The 16,042-nt window shown below is 49.8% G+C and overlaps 1 protein-coding gene and 1 non-coding gene across 3 annotated transcripts in view; one reads left to right on the top strand and one right to left on the bottom strand.

Moving 5' to 3' along the window:
- Window positions 1-16,042, bottom strand: part of LRFN2 (leucine rich repeat and fibronectin type III domain containing 2) — a 199,254-nt gene that overhangs the window by 10,964 nt on the left and 172,248 nt on the right. The gene's annotated exons all lie outside the window — the stretch shown is intronic.
- On the top strand, window positions 8,403-8,505 carry LOC135268551 (U6 spliceosomal RNA). The gene has a single exon (XR_010336856.1). It is a non-coding gene; the product is annotated as a U6 spliceosomal RNA (small nuclear RNA).

Genomic DNA, 16,042 nt, shown 5'->3' with positions numbered 1-16,042 from the left:
CTGAGCACCTCTGTCATCCCTAAAATCTAAACCCTGTACTGAATTTTCTTCCCAAGCTGAAGTGCAGTCGTGTGATCTCTCGGCTCACTGCAACCTCTGCCTCCAGGGCTCAAGCGATTCTTGTGCCTCAGCCTCCCAAGTAACTGGAACTACAGGCAGGCGCCACCACACCAGGCTAATTTTTATTATTTGAGTTGAGATGGGGTTTCACCATGTTGCCCAGGGTGGTCTTGAACTCCTGAGTTCAGGCAGTCCACCTGCCTCGACCTCCCAAAGTGCTGGCATTACAGGTGTGAGCCACCGCGCCAGGCCTGAATCCCTCTTTCAAAAGACCTAAAATGTTTTATTTTTTCTGACTGAATTCTGAAAGACACAAGAAGATAACTTTTACATTGTTGAGAATATTCTATTTATTAACTTATTTTCTTACACTTTAGGAAAAGGCGATGATCACTTCATGTCGGCAGCAGCACATCTTGGCTGTGTATCTAGTGAAATTCCAGCTTTAGGAAACAATTTACCGCCCTCTCAGAATCCCTCATCACTCCGCCAGTAAGCCAGCTTGATCCCATTGCACACAGTGGTCCCTCTTCCTTAGCATCATCTCTTCCTCCAGCTGGTGACCTCATCTTTTAAGACCTGACTCATGAATTACCTCTGTCCTCACCAGAGCTATCTCTTCTCTCCCTTCTCCCATAACCCCAGCTACAGTCCCCTGTTAAAGCCCTTCTCAAATGGGGGTTGTTTATGGACACCTTTCCCTTGAGGACTGGAACTGTGTCTTATGCATCCTTGTACTTCTACTGCCGATCATGATGTCTGGCCTAGAGTCAGTGCTGAGCAAGTATTTACCCTATAGTTAGGCAATGAGTGCAAGAGTTAAATTTGCAAAATGTTAGGGCCTAAACATATGTGAGGAATTCTTATCTAATATTCCAGGGCTAGCTAATGGTGAACTCCCAGACACTGGATGGTTCTGAGGACATCTTTCTGGAGAGGTTATTTTTCCTTTTTTTCATGGGGGGCAGTGGGGACAGAGTCTTACTCTGTCTCCCAGGCTGGAGTGCAATGGCGTGATCTTGGCTCACTGTAACTTCTGCCTCCCAGGCTCAAGCAATTGTCCTGCCTCAGCCTCCTAAGTAGCTGAGATTACAGGCATGCACCACCATACCTGGCTAGGTTTTGTATTTTTGGTAGAAATGGGTTTCACCATGTCCACCACACTGGTCTCAAATTCCTGACCTCAGGTGATTCTCTCTCCTCAGCCTCCTAACGTGCTAGAATTACAGGTGTGAGCCACCGCATCCAGCCTAGAGAGGTATTTTTCTATATCTTTGAAACTTACTGCAAGGATTCCTGAAAACCTTTTATGGATGTGCATATTCATATGTGCTTGGGGCATATGAGTGTGTGTGTGCCTATGTGTGAAAAGATGTGTGTCTGAGAGGTATCATTTGTCAGCTGAATGTGTGGGTATTTGTGAGTGTGTGTCAGAGTGCAGGTGTTTACATGTATGTGGCAATAAGGGGTCCTGGTCCTAGGCAATGTTAGTCATTGTTCTGCCCCTCTTTCAACCAACCCCCTAACCCCACCTCCCCTAGAGGCTCCCACATCCTCTGAAACTTCTGAGGTGACTCCCTGTGTGACCCCTCCCTGCAGGCTGAGCCTTCTCTTTCCTAATGGAACAGAGTTTCCCACCCAGAAAAGGCATTTAGGCCTCAGGAATAGGAATGGGAATGGAATGGGAGGGATTCTAAGAGTTTCCGGCAGGGCCTCGGGCCTCCAGGAAGAGCCTACAGGCTGACTACCAATCCCCACTCCCCACTTCTTGTGGCTTCCCGTCTAGGCTACACTCTCCAGCCTCTCTTGCAGCTAAAGGGATGTGAAGGAAGTCATCTGCATGTGACCCTTTCTGGCTAAAGGGATGTGAAAGAAGTCATCTGCACCATCTCTGGGTCAGGCCTTCAGTAGGTCAGGATGCCTTCCCCACACTCCCCTTTCTTTCTGCCAGCTGGACCCTTGGGCAGGATGACAAGGCCTGGGCGGGGGAGGTACATACTGGGTGCCTGAGTCTCGCAGGAGGAAGGTCTTCTGATAACCTGGCACACTGCTGTGGACTGGTAGGATGGTGAATTTGATTCTGCTTGAGCCTTTACATTTTGGCAATTATTTGCAGCAGCAGTTGCCTCCGTGAACTAACAGACACTTACAGGTGAAGTGAGCCTGAGGAGTTTGCTATGCGTAGGTATGTGTGTGAGAGGATGAATGTGTGTGTGTTCATGTAAGAGGAAGACATTGGTTCTGGTGTCTATACAAGAAATCCTTGCCTTCCTGGAGTTGTCAACAAATACCACCTCTTGTATCTGCATAATTCCTCCAGCCTCCAGCCTCCCCTCTGCTCTCCCAGCACCACGCCTTTCTGGGTGCTCTGTCCTCTCCTTCCTCCACCAGTGACGCACCATGGCTGCCTGCTGAGCCTCAGCACTAATTTGGAAAGACCACATCAAGCTTCCCCAACTCCAGCCCACTGGCTCTCCGTTCTCATTACTGGCCCTTCACAGAACTACTGGCTTGCTACCCTCTCTAGCTAGCCTTGAGATCTCAGACTACATGACATGGCCTCATTAAACCAAGCCAAGCAGCCCTTACTCCCAGCCTGTCTCTCTTCTCGCAAGCCCCAAAGGGGCCTGTTTGCTTTCATGCATGAGCTGCAAGGGAGTAGAGGAGATGAGTATGGTTCCATCCTGCTTACAATTTATTGAGTACTTACTATGTGCCAGGAACTTGACAGGCAGAGTCCGATTCTGCACACTGACTCTGTGAGGTAGGAATAGTTATCCCCATATCACAGATGAAGAAACTAAGGCTCAGGCAGATAGAACCCCTGCTCAAGTTTACACAGCTGGAAAGTTGCCGAGCCAGTGTTGTAAGCCAGGTCTGCCAGGCCAAGAGCATGATCTTCCCTATGCTGTATTACACCGAATTGAACTGAGCAGAATCAGGATTTAGAAGGAGGCAAGTCTTGGAGCTGGGCCAACTGTTTGCCAGTAATTTAAAAAGAAAAAATAACATGCATTACTTTACAATGATAGCTAACATTTATTGAGCACTTAAGCACTTACTATATGTCAAACACTGTTGTGAGTATTTTCCATGTATTAATTAATTTCATCTTGGTAATAATCCTATGAAGGCGGTACTAGTATTATTATCATTGTGGATGAGAAATCGAGGCTCTGAGACATTAAGTGACTTGATTAAGGTCTCGCAGAGGAGGTTGGTGCTCAGCGAGACTGAACCCAGCACTTTCACATTTCCTCAATTCATGTTCATGACAACCTTGGGAAGTGCATCTAATAATTGTGCTGCCCATTTTAGAGCCAGTGGTTGACTGAACTGCCCTGAGCTCACGTAGCCAATTAGGGCCGGAGATGGGACTCCAGTGAATGAGGAGGGCAGTCTGGCTACTTCAGGACACATACTCCCGGGAGGTCTGAGGGAAGTGAGGGAACCACGTGGATATCCATGGGCAGAGTTTCCAGGCAAGAAGGAGCTGCCGGTGCGACGACCTTGAGGTAGAAACAGTGAGGAGGATGGTGAGGCTGGAACAGAGGGATGGAAAGGGAGAGTAGTAGGAGATGAAGTCACCAAGGTAGTAGCCAGGAGCCAGGCTCTTGCAAATACGTTCACTATTGTGTTCCAACTCTGAGCATTGGCTACTGGGTGCTCGTGTTAAGGATTCTTAGGCTGTGTTTAAACTCAGTGGGACAGAGTCCTCTGAAGCCTGTGTCTTACATTTGCTGTTTCTGGCCTAGGAATTAGAGTAGTTAGAATTACCAGAATTAATAGTACAAGATGTAGACCCTACTGGTGACTAGTACCAAATGCTGGCCTTCCCTAAGCACCAGGCCCTGAATGGTAATGGGGGAAGGCACATGTCTGCTCTTTAGAGTGGGACAGTCATGGAGTTGGTGTGACTCATTGAGGGTTCTAAGGATCAGAAGCCTCTGATCTTCCAGCTAGGGTGAGGGACCAGAGGCCTGGGGTTGGGGACCAGGCTCTGTCCCTGCTCTTCTGCCCTTGTGGCTCCTGAGAATATGGAGCTTCCACAAATGTCCTGAGGCACCCCTGCCTTACTGGCAGTTACTTTAGCCTCTCAGCGGGTGAAGAAGCCACATTCCTTTCAATATGTTTGAGGCTCTGAGGCAGAGCACCCCAACCATTGCCTCAGTCCTCAGGTGTACCCAGACATCCACTTCCACAGCCCCTGGGACAGCAGGCAGAGTTGGCATCAGCCTCTGTTGAGTTGGCCTCTGAGTGTCCTTCCTTGCTCCCATCCCCTAGCCTCTTCTCTGCAAGCGGTCAGTGAAGAGGGTTAAAACCCAGGTCAGATCCTGTCTTTCTCTGCTCCACCCTGCTGCTGCCCGCAGTGAAGCCCACTTCATGTAGTCAAAGTCCTCATGTGGCTCACAGGCTCCATGCGATCTGCCCCTCACCTCTTGGTTTTTCTCTCCTTCTATTCCCCATTCTTACTCTACAACCTGGGCCCCTTGCTGCCTCTCGAATCTACCAAACGGGCTCCTGCCTCAGGACTCTTGCAATGGCTGTTCCCTCTGCCTGGATGCTCTCCCTCCGGATATTTATATGCTAGCAGCTTTGCCTCTTTCAGGTCCCTGTTCCGATAGCACGTTCTCAGCAAGGCCATCCCTGATCACCCTTTTCAACACTGGCTTCCCCAAGCCTGTCACTCCACTCCAATTTCCCCCATTGCACCTTTATTGCCCAACAGACAATATTGTTGATCTATTATGATTACTGTTAATTGTCTTTCTTTCTCTCAGCTCCCTGAGATCAGAGTTTGTTTGTTTTTGCCTGTTTTGTTCACTGATATTTTCCCAGCACCTAGAATGACACTTGGCATAGAGTAGGCCCTTGAAAACATTGGTTGAACTTATAAATGAAATGAGTGTTCCATACTGCACTGCCCAATGTAGTAGTTGCATGTGGTCATTTAAATTTAACTTCAAATTAATAATAACTGACTAGAATTAAAAATTTAGTTTCTGAGTCATACCAGCCAGATTTCAAGTGCTCAGCTACATGTGGCTAGTGGCTGCTGGATTGAGCAGTGCCACTGTGCGACATTTCCATCCTCACAGACAGTGCTATTGGATGGTACTGTTCTAAGAACATGCTATGGAGCCTTATCCATGCACCCAGCAAGTGGTGTGAACATGTCATCTTCTATGTGAGCCCTGACGCACTCAACAGGTGGGCCAGTCCAGGGGATGCTGTCCAGCTCTGGGGAAGCTCACACCAAGCGATGAATTGGTCTTAGAGGCTTTGATCTAGATCTCTGCGCAGCTCTCCATTCTCTCTGAGGCTCGGGACAGCTTCATCCCTCCTCTTTGACTCTTCCAGTTCTCCATGGTTCCTAGGATCTCTGGGTTCAGCATGCTGTCCCTGGGATTCTCTCAGGCCTGGCTCAAGCTCATCTGCCCCCTGGAGTGTTCTCTCTGCCTTCCATACTCAGCCTGTGCCCCAGGCCCTTCCCAAGGCTTGGCCCCACTGGCAGAGCTGCCTCCCCTTCCCCAGAGTCCTCAAATAGGGCCAGCCCTTAGCCAGCCTGTGTCTTTGGGCCCCCTCTGGTCCTCTGTTTCAATATGCTGGTTCCTGCTTTTCTGCTTCCCATGTTCAAGCTACTCATTATACTTCTGATGCGTTTCTATTAAGAAAAATCCCTCATAGATCCAATAACAATGATAGATGTCATCGGAATACCTACCATTAGCAAGAGACGCTGAAGAGGCAGCAGGGTACACAGGTTACGCACACACACTCTGGAGCCAGACTGGGGGTTCCCATACTGGTTTTGCACACACCAGCTGTAATGCCTTATCTTGGGCAAGTGTCTTAACCTCTTTGTGCTTGTTTCCTAGAAATATTCCCTTTCTGTAAAATGGGGCATTCATAATCTTTGCCTTGTAGGGTTGTCATGAAGATTCAAGGAGTCATGATTCATAAAGTCCCTAGGTCAGTGCCTGGCAGAGTAAGCCCCACATGAGGGTCTGTTACATAAAGGAGTGGGCCATGCTTAACCCACTTAACCCCAAGGAAATGCCTCTCTGATGGTGGAAATCCAGGCCTTGGGGATTTTTGGCTGGCAAACCTCATGCAAGCTAGAAAGTGGGAGTCTCGGGCAGTGCCTGACCCTGGCTGGGCTGGTAGGGAAGCATCTTGGCTTCAACATTTGCAGCAGGACGGGTCCCCTCCCCAGTTCCTCATAAGACTCTTGTTCAGAAGACACGTGGAAGATGTGTTAGTAAAGGTCTGGCTGAGCAATGGCAGAGATGACAGGAAACTAGGCCAAAGGGAGCTGAGCCCCAGCAGGCTGCCTCTCTGCTCATCTCCGAGGGTTAGGCCTTAGCTGGTAAGAGGTGAAGATCACCCATTGAGAGGCCCTGTATTTCCTCCCTGACTTGGGAGGCATGGCGGATGCAGCTGCCTGGCAAAGACGTGGGAAAGTCACGGTCCAAGTGTTTGGTGGAGGCAACAGTGTCAGGTAGGGAGCATCACCCTGCTCCATGGGACTCCTTCAACCAGGGGGTAAAGCCAGGAGGTGGAAGTCCAGGCACTGGCACCACACCACTGGGGTGCAAGCTCCAGTGCTCTCACTGACCAGCAGCATGACCATGGGCAAGCTACGTAACCACCCTGTAAGAGGGGGCAGATGATAGAGCCCTCTCGCAGAGTTGCTGTGAGGATTAAATGAGCCAATCCGTGTGATTTGAACAGTGCCTTGTCCCTAGTGAGTGCTTAATTTGTGCTAGTGTTTGTGACTAAGGATAGAGAGGTGAATCCAAGCCTGAGGTTGGATATCGGCTCACAGGTCAGGTGCACAACCAGATCCACAGGCCAGTCATGTGAGGTCTGGCAGTCTGTCTTGGTGCAGGCCACTGGGGCCAGCCTTCCCCCTGATCCAGGCACTTAACTTGCTGACTCACCAGGCAAGGTGTCTGCAGCTCTTCCCAGTTCTCCTCTGCCCTCACCATGCACAGATCCTAGGAACTCCCAGTTGAAAAGGGCCCTGAGAGCCACCTTGCTCATCAGCGCCTCCCTAACAGACCCACCTGGCCCTCTGCTCACACACTTCCAGGGACATGCCAGGCAATCATCCCAGCTCTGGACAACTCCGAGTGACTCACTGGGGCCATGGTCTGACAGCCTGCGAACTTCCTCCCACCAGCCCAATGCAGCCCCACAGCTGCCCAGAATAAGCCTGTTTCTTTCTTTTCTACATGTTGATGTTTCCCATATTGTGAGGCCACTGTCTCATCGCACCTTGACTTTTCACTTCCCCGGAATTAACATTTCCATTGCTTCCAACCACTTCCTCGTAGCACAGTTTCTAGTTTGCTTGCATGCTGCCCCATCTGATCATACCCGATCACATGCCAATCTGTCTTTTGCCCTTCTCTTCAGGGATTCTGAGCAGTCAGACCCTACATTGCTCCAATCAGACATCATACTTCTTGTGAACACCATCCCCCTCCTGAAAGTACACTGGATTCTCTAGAAGCCGCATCCCATTGGTGGGCACACTGAGCAGACTGTCTATGGAGAGGCCCTGTTTCTCCCAGGGCTGCTGTTGAGCCACATTGCTTAAGCAATGTCCCCACCACTGCAGGCTGAGCCAACCCAGGCAAGCTCTTGAGCCCATGTAGGGCCTGCCTCTCTCTTTCTCCCTCATTCTGTGTGCATCCTCATTCAGGTCTCTATAGATGTAGAAGTTTTCCCTGTGTTTAATTGCCCTTCGTTTCCGGCCCCCAGGGATTAGGTTGGCATATCTTAGAGGAAAGAGTATAGGCTTTGGACTCAGACAGAAATCTATCTTTGAAGGCTAGTTCTGCCCCCAACCAGATGTGTGACTCTAGAGCATGACCCTCCTCTCTCTGAACCTCTGTTTCCTCACGTGTGAAATGGGAGAGTAATACCAGGCTTCTGTGGTGAGTGTGAGAAATCAAATACAATAGATAGGAATAAACATGCCTGCTCCTTTCCTGGGCCATTTGGTACCACAATGATGATGACTACAATGATGCTAGTTGTCATTTATCTCCTGGAGAAGCTGAGAGGAGCCAGCCCAACAACAACTTATCACTTACAGAAAAAATGCAGAAGGTGTCAGATCAATTATACCTTGTTGTAAACACAGACGTGTGCGAAATGAAGATTCCCCACCAGCTGTGCCCAAGACACGCTAGAACAACCAGCAGACACCAAGTAAACAGCAACTAATGATGAACCTGATCGGACCATTTGCCCCAGTTGGCAGATCCATAATTTCATGGGGGCATCACCCGGAGCAAAGCCAGCACCAGCCTCCTTGGAAACGCTATCACATGCTTTCTTTGGCAGCACCTCTACTAAAACTGGAACCATGCAGAGGTTAGCATGGTCCCCGCAGAAGGATGACAGCACCTTTGTGAAGCGTTTTATAGGTCTGTATGCAATTCTCATACATGCTACAACTTGCGTGAACCTTGTGTGATTCCACTTACATAAAGAACCTAGAGTAGTCAAATTCATAGAGACAGAAAGTGGCAGAGTGGCTGCTGGGCACTAGCGGGAGGGATGAATAGGGAATTCTTATTTAATGAGTCCAGAGTTTTAGTTTGGGATGATAAAAACATTCTAAGATGGATGGTGATGGTGGCTGCAAAACAGTATGATGTATTTAGTGCCAGCAAACTGTACACTTGAATGTGGTTAAAATGGTAAATGTTATGTATCTTTTACCATCAACAATGGCAATGAAACATTGCAAAGCCAATTCCACCAGGTGACCAGGAAGAGGAGAGGTTGTTGGAAATAGATGAGTCACTTCGGGGAGGCTGATGAGCATGCGGATGGCAGTCACCATTGGCAGGGGCTTCTTGGTTCTGTTGTCAGTGGGCTTGGGTGACCTTGTCAGACCCGGAGAAGGAGACAGCCTTTGGGGAGGGGTAGAAAGACCCCCTGCCCATCTGTTTGCTATTCTACATGTGCCCCAGTGGGTGAAGAATAGGGCAACTCCAGAGCAGAAGTCGGCAGGTATCAAATGCCTGGGAAGAGGTTGCCGAAGATAGAGCATGGTGGTTGACAGCCCCTGGGCTTGGGTTCCAACCACGCTCTGGCGCTGACTAGCTGTGTGACCCTAGGCAGGTTCCCTACGCTGTGCCTCAGTTAAATAGGAACACTAGTACCTACTGTGTAGGAATATTGTCAGGACTAAATGAGGTAAAGTGTGTTAAATGCTAGGGGTGCCTGGCAATAAATGAAGGAATGGTAAACACTGGGTTTTGTTTCAGTGACAATGGTGAAGTCAACAGTAACCCTTTGTCTTGGTTTACTTGTATTGCTTAACAGAATACTACAGACTAATTTATGTTTTTAAAAAAACAACAACAGAATTTATTTTCTTGCAGTTCTAGAGGCTGGAAGCCCAAGATTAAGGTGCCAGCATCTGGTCTGGCGAGGGCCTTCTTTCTGTGTCCTCACATGGCGGCAGGTGGGAGGGCAGGAGAGAGAGACAGAGAGCTCCCTCTGCAGCCACAAGCCCTCATGACTCATCACCCCTTACAGGCCCACTTCATCCTATCATTGGGGATTAGGTGCTAACCTGTGAATCTTGAAGAGGATACAAACATTCAAACCATTGCACCCTTAACAAAGCAAATCTGGTAAAATGAAGCACTCAGTCATTTCATGGAGGGGTATTGGCACCCCGCCTTTTCCTTCAATTATAACCCTCTCCCTCTGTTAGGTCAGAAGCCGTATCAGAAGGAACCTGTATCAACCCCCAGGGTGAATCCATGCTCTAGTGAAGAAGGTTTACTGACTGCACCATGCTAGGTGAGTCACTTCCCATCTTTGAGCCTCACCCTCACAGTTTTCTCACCTGCAAAATGGGTTAATACCAGCAATCATATGGTGTCTTTGTGAAAATTAAGTACAATGATATTTTTTCAGTACAGAGTATGCTGCTTAGAGAATGTTTATGCAATAGAAAGTAGCCATGATGATGTTTGCATTTGGTATTTGAAGATCAGTTTGAAATGTTGGCCCCACCATCTGCTAGCTGAGCAATCTTAAACAAGGAGATTTCGCTCCCCTGACTCTCAGCCTCCTCATCTGTCAAAAGAGAATGATAACACTACCACCTCCCCCATAGGACTGTTGGGAAAACCTGCTAAGACACGCATCTGCTTGGATGCAGTATGTAAGTGGTGGAGCATTCACAAATTCGAGGTGTCCATTTTTTATAATGGGACAGCCAGCACTTTTGCATGAATGAGTGATGGAGAAACTTACTGACATTTCCTTGGGGGCTGCATGCCTGGAGGCAGACCCCCCGGTGAGAGACTCACTGAGCGCCCAGTTGCTGAGTTGCTGCATCATTCTGCCCGCTGCCTCACCCCAAGGAGAGATGCCCTTTCCACCCAGCAGTCAGGAGGAGCCCACTCAGCACTTCTCTGGGCTGTTTCTGCTGATCCTCCCCAGATACCTCTGTCTCTAACAAGCAGGCTGGCCAGGAAGGAACTAATTAAGGGTGGGGAGAGTGCCGGCCTTTAGAGGGAGGTCTCAGGTGGGCAGCAGGGCAGCCTTCCTCTGTCCAGCCAACGGGAAGGCCCTGACGCACTCCCAACCCTGAAGTCAGCAGGAGGGAGGATGGGGGAGCATAGCCGTCCTCACCCACCAGCCATCCTCATGTCCAGGGTGGAGGACGAGGCTCTAATGCCCACTCCGTCACGACTTTGTTCAGCCTTGAGCAAGTCCCTTTCCTTCTCTGTGCTTCAACATTCACTTTTAACATTTTAGAATTTTGCAAGACCATCACTGGAAGAGGGGTGATGGGAGCAAGAGGGAGGCAGGAGGAGGGGGTTGGGACACTGGGGCTGTGGGAGTAGGGGTAGCAGCAGGTCCCCGACCCTGAAAGCACACAGGAGTTAGCATCAAAGTGACCTGGGCTCTGGGCTCAAATCCCATCTCCACAATTTATTGAATATATCTTTACTCCATTACTTAACTTTCCATAGCTTTTGTCTTCTTTTTTGTAAAAGAAGTTTGCAAACCCAATTTGCAGAATTAAATAAGGATTAGAAGTAATATACGCCAAGCACTGACATTCAACATATACTCAATAAATCACGTATGTATCTAGTGAATGCTTACATACTTTATTATTGTCTATCCTCTATTTATCTTTCCATCATCTCTTTTATAGGCAACACGAACACCGTCTATTTCACCCACCTTGCAGCAGGACCTCTCCTGGTGGCAGATGATGAGCCACCTGAGGGCATAGGTAGTTTTAGGGGTTGGAGTCTCTGCCAGATGGGCAGAGGAGCCTTCCTATGGGATTTATTCATTAGCTGGGAGCTTGAGGGTGGAGCTGGCCTAGCCTAGAGGTGCACCATCCTGCGTTTGCCCGGGAATTACTAAAAGCAGCAGTGTAATTATCCTCCTTCCTCTGTCCTGCCCCAAGTCTGGGAGCAGCCAGCTCCTGTGGGGACAATGAACACAGAACAGAGCCACTAATTGCACACCAGGGTCCCTGGAGGATGGCCATATGGGCCTTCATCTTCTTAATGTGGAAGTAATCATGTAAGTAAATCACGCGTGAGTAAATCACAGACTTACTCTCATCTGTAATTTTCTGGGAGTCTCTCCAGCACGGTTTATTGGGGTGCATGGGTCTGAAGCCCCAGGAACTGGCTCTCTCTCCTCCCTCTCCAGGTCCAACTGGCAAGAGGCCACACTGGATGGCAGTTGGGAGTGAGGCTCATGAGTCATCCCTGCTCTGCTGGGGCACATGCAGGTGTGGTGGAGGGCGAAGTCCAACCGGGCACAGCAGGAGTAGGGGGGCTTGTGTGAGTGGGTAGCCACTGGCCAGTGTGTGTGTAGATACATATGTGAGTGTGACTGTGCATCCATTGGCCAGCATGGAAGCAGCCCTGGGTGGGTGAGCGAGGAAGAGGACTGGCCTGAGGCTGTGAGTACCTGTGAACATACACGGGCGGGTGAACATGTGAGTCTTCGTCTCCCCTTCAAGTCTGCTCAAATCCCACCTTCTCAGTGAGGCCTGCCCTGGATACCCTAGCTAACAGTACAACTTACGCACCACCCCCAGCACCCTGCCACGTCTTGCCTGTGGTTTCTTTTGTGTGTGGCCCTCACTGCCTCCCAGCACCCATATCATTTACTCGTTTGCCGTGCCTGTTGCCCGTTTTCCTCTCATAAGGACCAGGATGGAGGATGTTTTGTTGATTGATGTGTCCTAAACACCCGGAATGGGAGGACTTCTTTGCTGGGGCATAGCTGCCTCAGGCCTTGCATCTGCATGTAACGTGGGGAGGAGACAGAAACCATCCAGGTCATGGGGCTGCTGGGCAGGCTCAGTGGTCGGATACCTGAAAGCGCTGACAGCAGCGCCTGGCACACTGCTCAGTAGCTGTGAGCCCTTGTTATCATGCCGCACTGCAGCCTGGAAGTGAAGCCTGCATAAGTGATCCATGGAAGAGTCTGGTACAGCAGCGGGCATCCCAGTGAGCGCTCCTGACAAATGCTTCCTGCCCCACTCCCACCCCATCCCTGACAAATTTGCAGGAAGAAAAATTCTCTGACCTTCCCCAGTCAAGGAACTCATATTTTGGGGATGCCTTTGGGGTAGGAAATTATTTATCAGCAAATTTATATGAGTTTTGTTTTTTAAATCAAGGGAAGAGGCAAGCAAGGCCCCATCCCTGCCTAGCCTGAGGCTGCACAGAGCCGGGGTCCCATAGGTAGTTAAGAGAGCATGACTGACAAGTACATCCTCTGAGGGGTGTGAGAGCTGCTCAGACCATGCAGGACCTGGAGCTCTGGCCTGAGTCTCCAGCCCAGAGTCTTCTCCCAGCTCTGCAGCCCCCAGCAGGCTATGAGACTGTGGGCAAGCCCCTTCTCCGGGTCTCTCTCTGCTTTTCCCTGACACAGCGAGGCACTGGAATTAAACCATTTCTTAGGTAATTTCCAGACTCATTCACTCATCCAAGAAATGTGTGTGGAGCTTATGTGACAGGCACTGCTCTAGGTATCTGTGGGGACAGCAGTGACCACCACTGATATGACTCCCTGCCTTGTGGAGCTGACATTCTCTGTGGGGACAGAGCAAACGGAAACATAATTAGTAACTGATTTATTATGTTAGAAAGTGGACTATGCTATGGAAAAAAGAACAAGCAGGTAAAAGAGAAAAAGAAAGTGTTGAGGTGAAGGTGGAATGGCTCATCTTTCAGAGGGTGGTCAGGCATCACCTCATTGAGCAGGTGACCTTTGAGATGAGGGACATCTTACATCCCAGGAATCTAAGAAGGTCAACGATTCCCAGCACTGCCGTATTCCAGAGAGCACCGTTTGGGGTCTCTGGAGCCCCATCTCTTCTTTTTCTCCATCTCTGTGCACACTGACCCTGTGCCACCCAGCGGGTGATGGCACTGGAAGACAGATCAGCCATACTTGCAACAGTGGTGAGTGATTTACCACTGCCTTTATTCATACTCTGGTATTTCATGGCTCCTGTGGCTCTGATGGGATAAATATGACCTCTTATTCTCCATGCTGCTTAACACGCAAGGTCAATAACCCAGCAGTGATCTATCTGCCGTTCCCTCTGCTGTATGTCCCCAAGCCAGGGAATCCTGTGGCTGTCCAAGATTCACAGCACTGTCCTCCAGCTACACACACCTGCCTGCCACTCAGCACTGGGCCTAGGCCTGGCTGGGTGGGGGAGGCAGTGGCTACTGTAGCTCTGCGGGGACGATGGCTCATGGAGGGCAGACGCCAAGCCATAAATCTCTCTCTTCCCCAAGCCTGTCCTGTCTCTAGGGCTGGACCACAACCCAGTTTCCTTTCAGTCTGGGAGGAGGCAGCGGTGGGAGGCAGAGCAGCCATGGTTCAAATGGCAAGTTATAAATTAGAACACCCCAGGACATGGCCATCATCTTTCCAGCGTGGAGAAGGGGTGGAAGGCATACATCAGCCTGCCTGCCTCTGATGGAATCCCCCAGGCCCTTGAAGCAGCTGAGGCTCCCTTCTGCCTTCAAAGCAGCTGTGGCTTTGTCAGACATCACCAGCACTGCCAGAAGTTCTTCCACTTGTCTAGCTGAGAGCCCTCCCCTCCTGAAGCGCCCGTCTGCTTCCTCTTGCTCCTCATTATGTGCAGATGGGTGGGATGGGTGGGTCTAGTTCAGTCTCCCCCATTTCCTCATGGTAGTTCTGAGTGCCAGCGGGCTGATGGTTCTGGAGTTGTTAGTAGATTGGGCGACCGGGGAGGGGACAGGGTTGAAGGAAATGGGCTCGCTGGCTTCTATTTTGAAGACATTACCTGTGACTCCAAGACACTCACCTCACCCCCTCAATCCTAATTCATGTCCTGGGAGGAAGAGGAACAGTCAGGAGCTCTTTGGAGCACAACAGACCTGGGTTTGAATCTGGCTCTGCCACTTCCTAGCTGGGAGGCCTCAGGCAGCTTACCTACCCTCTCTTCTCCCTGCGATTCCTAACCTGGGAAAGAATCATAACCCCTGCCTCCCGGGAAGCTGTGAAGGTGCCCAGTGCAGTGGGGCGCACACAGGGGACACTCAGAAGCTAGCTGTGCTCTATGGAGACCTCAAGGTACTGCAGACCCTGCAGCCAGCCTGCCTGACTTCAAATCCCAGCTGGAACACCTCGGGCAGGCTTCTTCACCCAGGCTGGGCCTGAGTTTTCCCCCTGTAAAATCAAGATAATAACTGCACTTTTTTTTTGTCAGGATGTTGAAATAATTAAATGAGCTAATAAACAGAAACCATGTAGAACAGTACCTGGCATGGAATAATTTCTCAGAAAGGTTGGCTCTTATTATCTTTATTGGAGGAGAAACCATTTGCATGTACTTAGCATTTTTGACCTAATTCTATCCACTGGTTTTGTGATTTATAACACATTTATTTCCAATCAAAGAAATGAAATGGCTTGAAACATAAAAACATATAAAATGGGACAAGCAAAATTTGTTACTGTTTTATTGAAGATTGAAAATCAGTAACAAGGCTTGAATGAGAAGTGTGGCCCCCCAGGAGGGGTCACTGTGACACCCAAAGGGTAACTTCAGTTATAAACCCCACATGACCACAAAGCTGAACACAGCCCTGGGCCACTCTCTTTTGGAAACAGCCTAGGGAGGAGGCAGCAAGATGGTTCCGGACAATATGGGGGGAGTGGCTTTGCTGGGGTACTCTGTGTGGGAGTTGGCACCATTGGAGGCTAGGGAGGGCTGAGGCTACCTTCAAATGGGGGGCAACCTCAGCTACAGAGGAGCTTCTTCTGTCCACTTTGGCCTGGGCAGGCCACATTCGGTGTACTGCCATTGCTGGACCCCATACCTGCAGAAAGACATCACAAATCCTGCACACATCTGAGGCAAGGTACCAGAGACCCATCCAAGGCAAATTCCTGCTCCAGAGACAGACAACCATGCCAGCCTTTCCCTGCAATGCCTCCTGTGCCTCTTCACTGATTGAGGTTTTTTTTTTGTTTGTTTGTTTGTTTTGAGATAGAGTCTTGCTCTGTCGCCTAGGCTGGAGTGCAATGGCGTGATCTTGGCTAACTGCAACCTCCACATCCTAGGTTGAAGTGATTATCCTGCCTCAGCTTCCCGAGTAGCTGGGATTACAGGCATGCACCACCATGTCCAGCTAATTTTTGTATTTTTAGCTTAGACGGGGTTTTAACATGTTGACCAGGCTAGTCTCAAACTCCTGTCCTCAGGTGATCCACCCACCTCAGCCTCCCAAAGTGCTGGGATTACAGGCGTGAGCCACCATGTCTGGCCTGAGTTCCTACTTGACCTTCTGGGTTACCTCTTCTTGGAAGCCTTCCCAGCTTCCCCAGACTCGGTCAGTTCCCCAGGACCTGCTCTAACATATGCTTGCCCAGCATTTATCACAGCTGTAGCTACAGAATCAGTGAACACCCCCCAGCA

Source organism: Aotus nancymaae, unplaced genomic scaffold, assembly GCF_030222135.1.
Source record: "Aotus nancymaae isolate 86718 unplaced genomic scaffold, 86718_ANA_hifiasm-v0.15.2.pri h1tg000040l, whole genome shotgun sequence".
Lineage (NCBI taxonomy): Eukaryota > Metazoa > Chordata > Mammalia > Primates > Aotidae > Aotus > Aotus nancymaae.
Note: the sequence above shows the minus strand (reverse complement) of the source record. Positions and strands in the feature narration are given on the sequence as shown.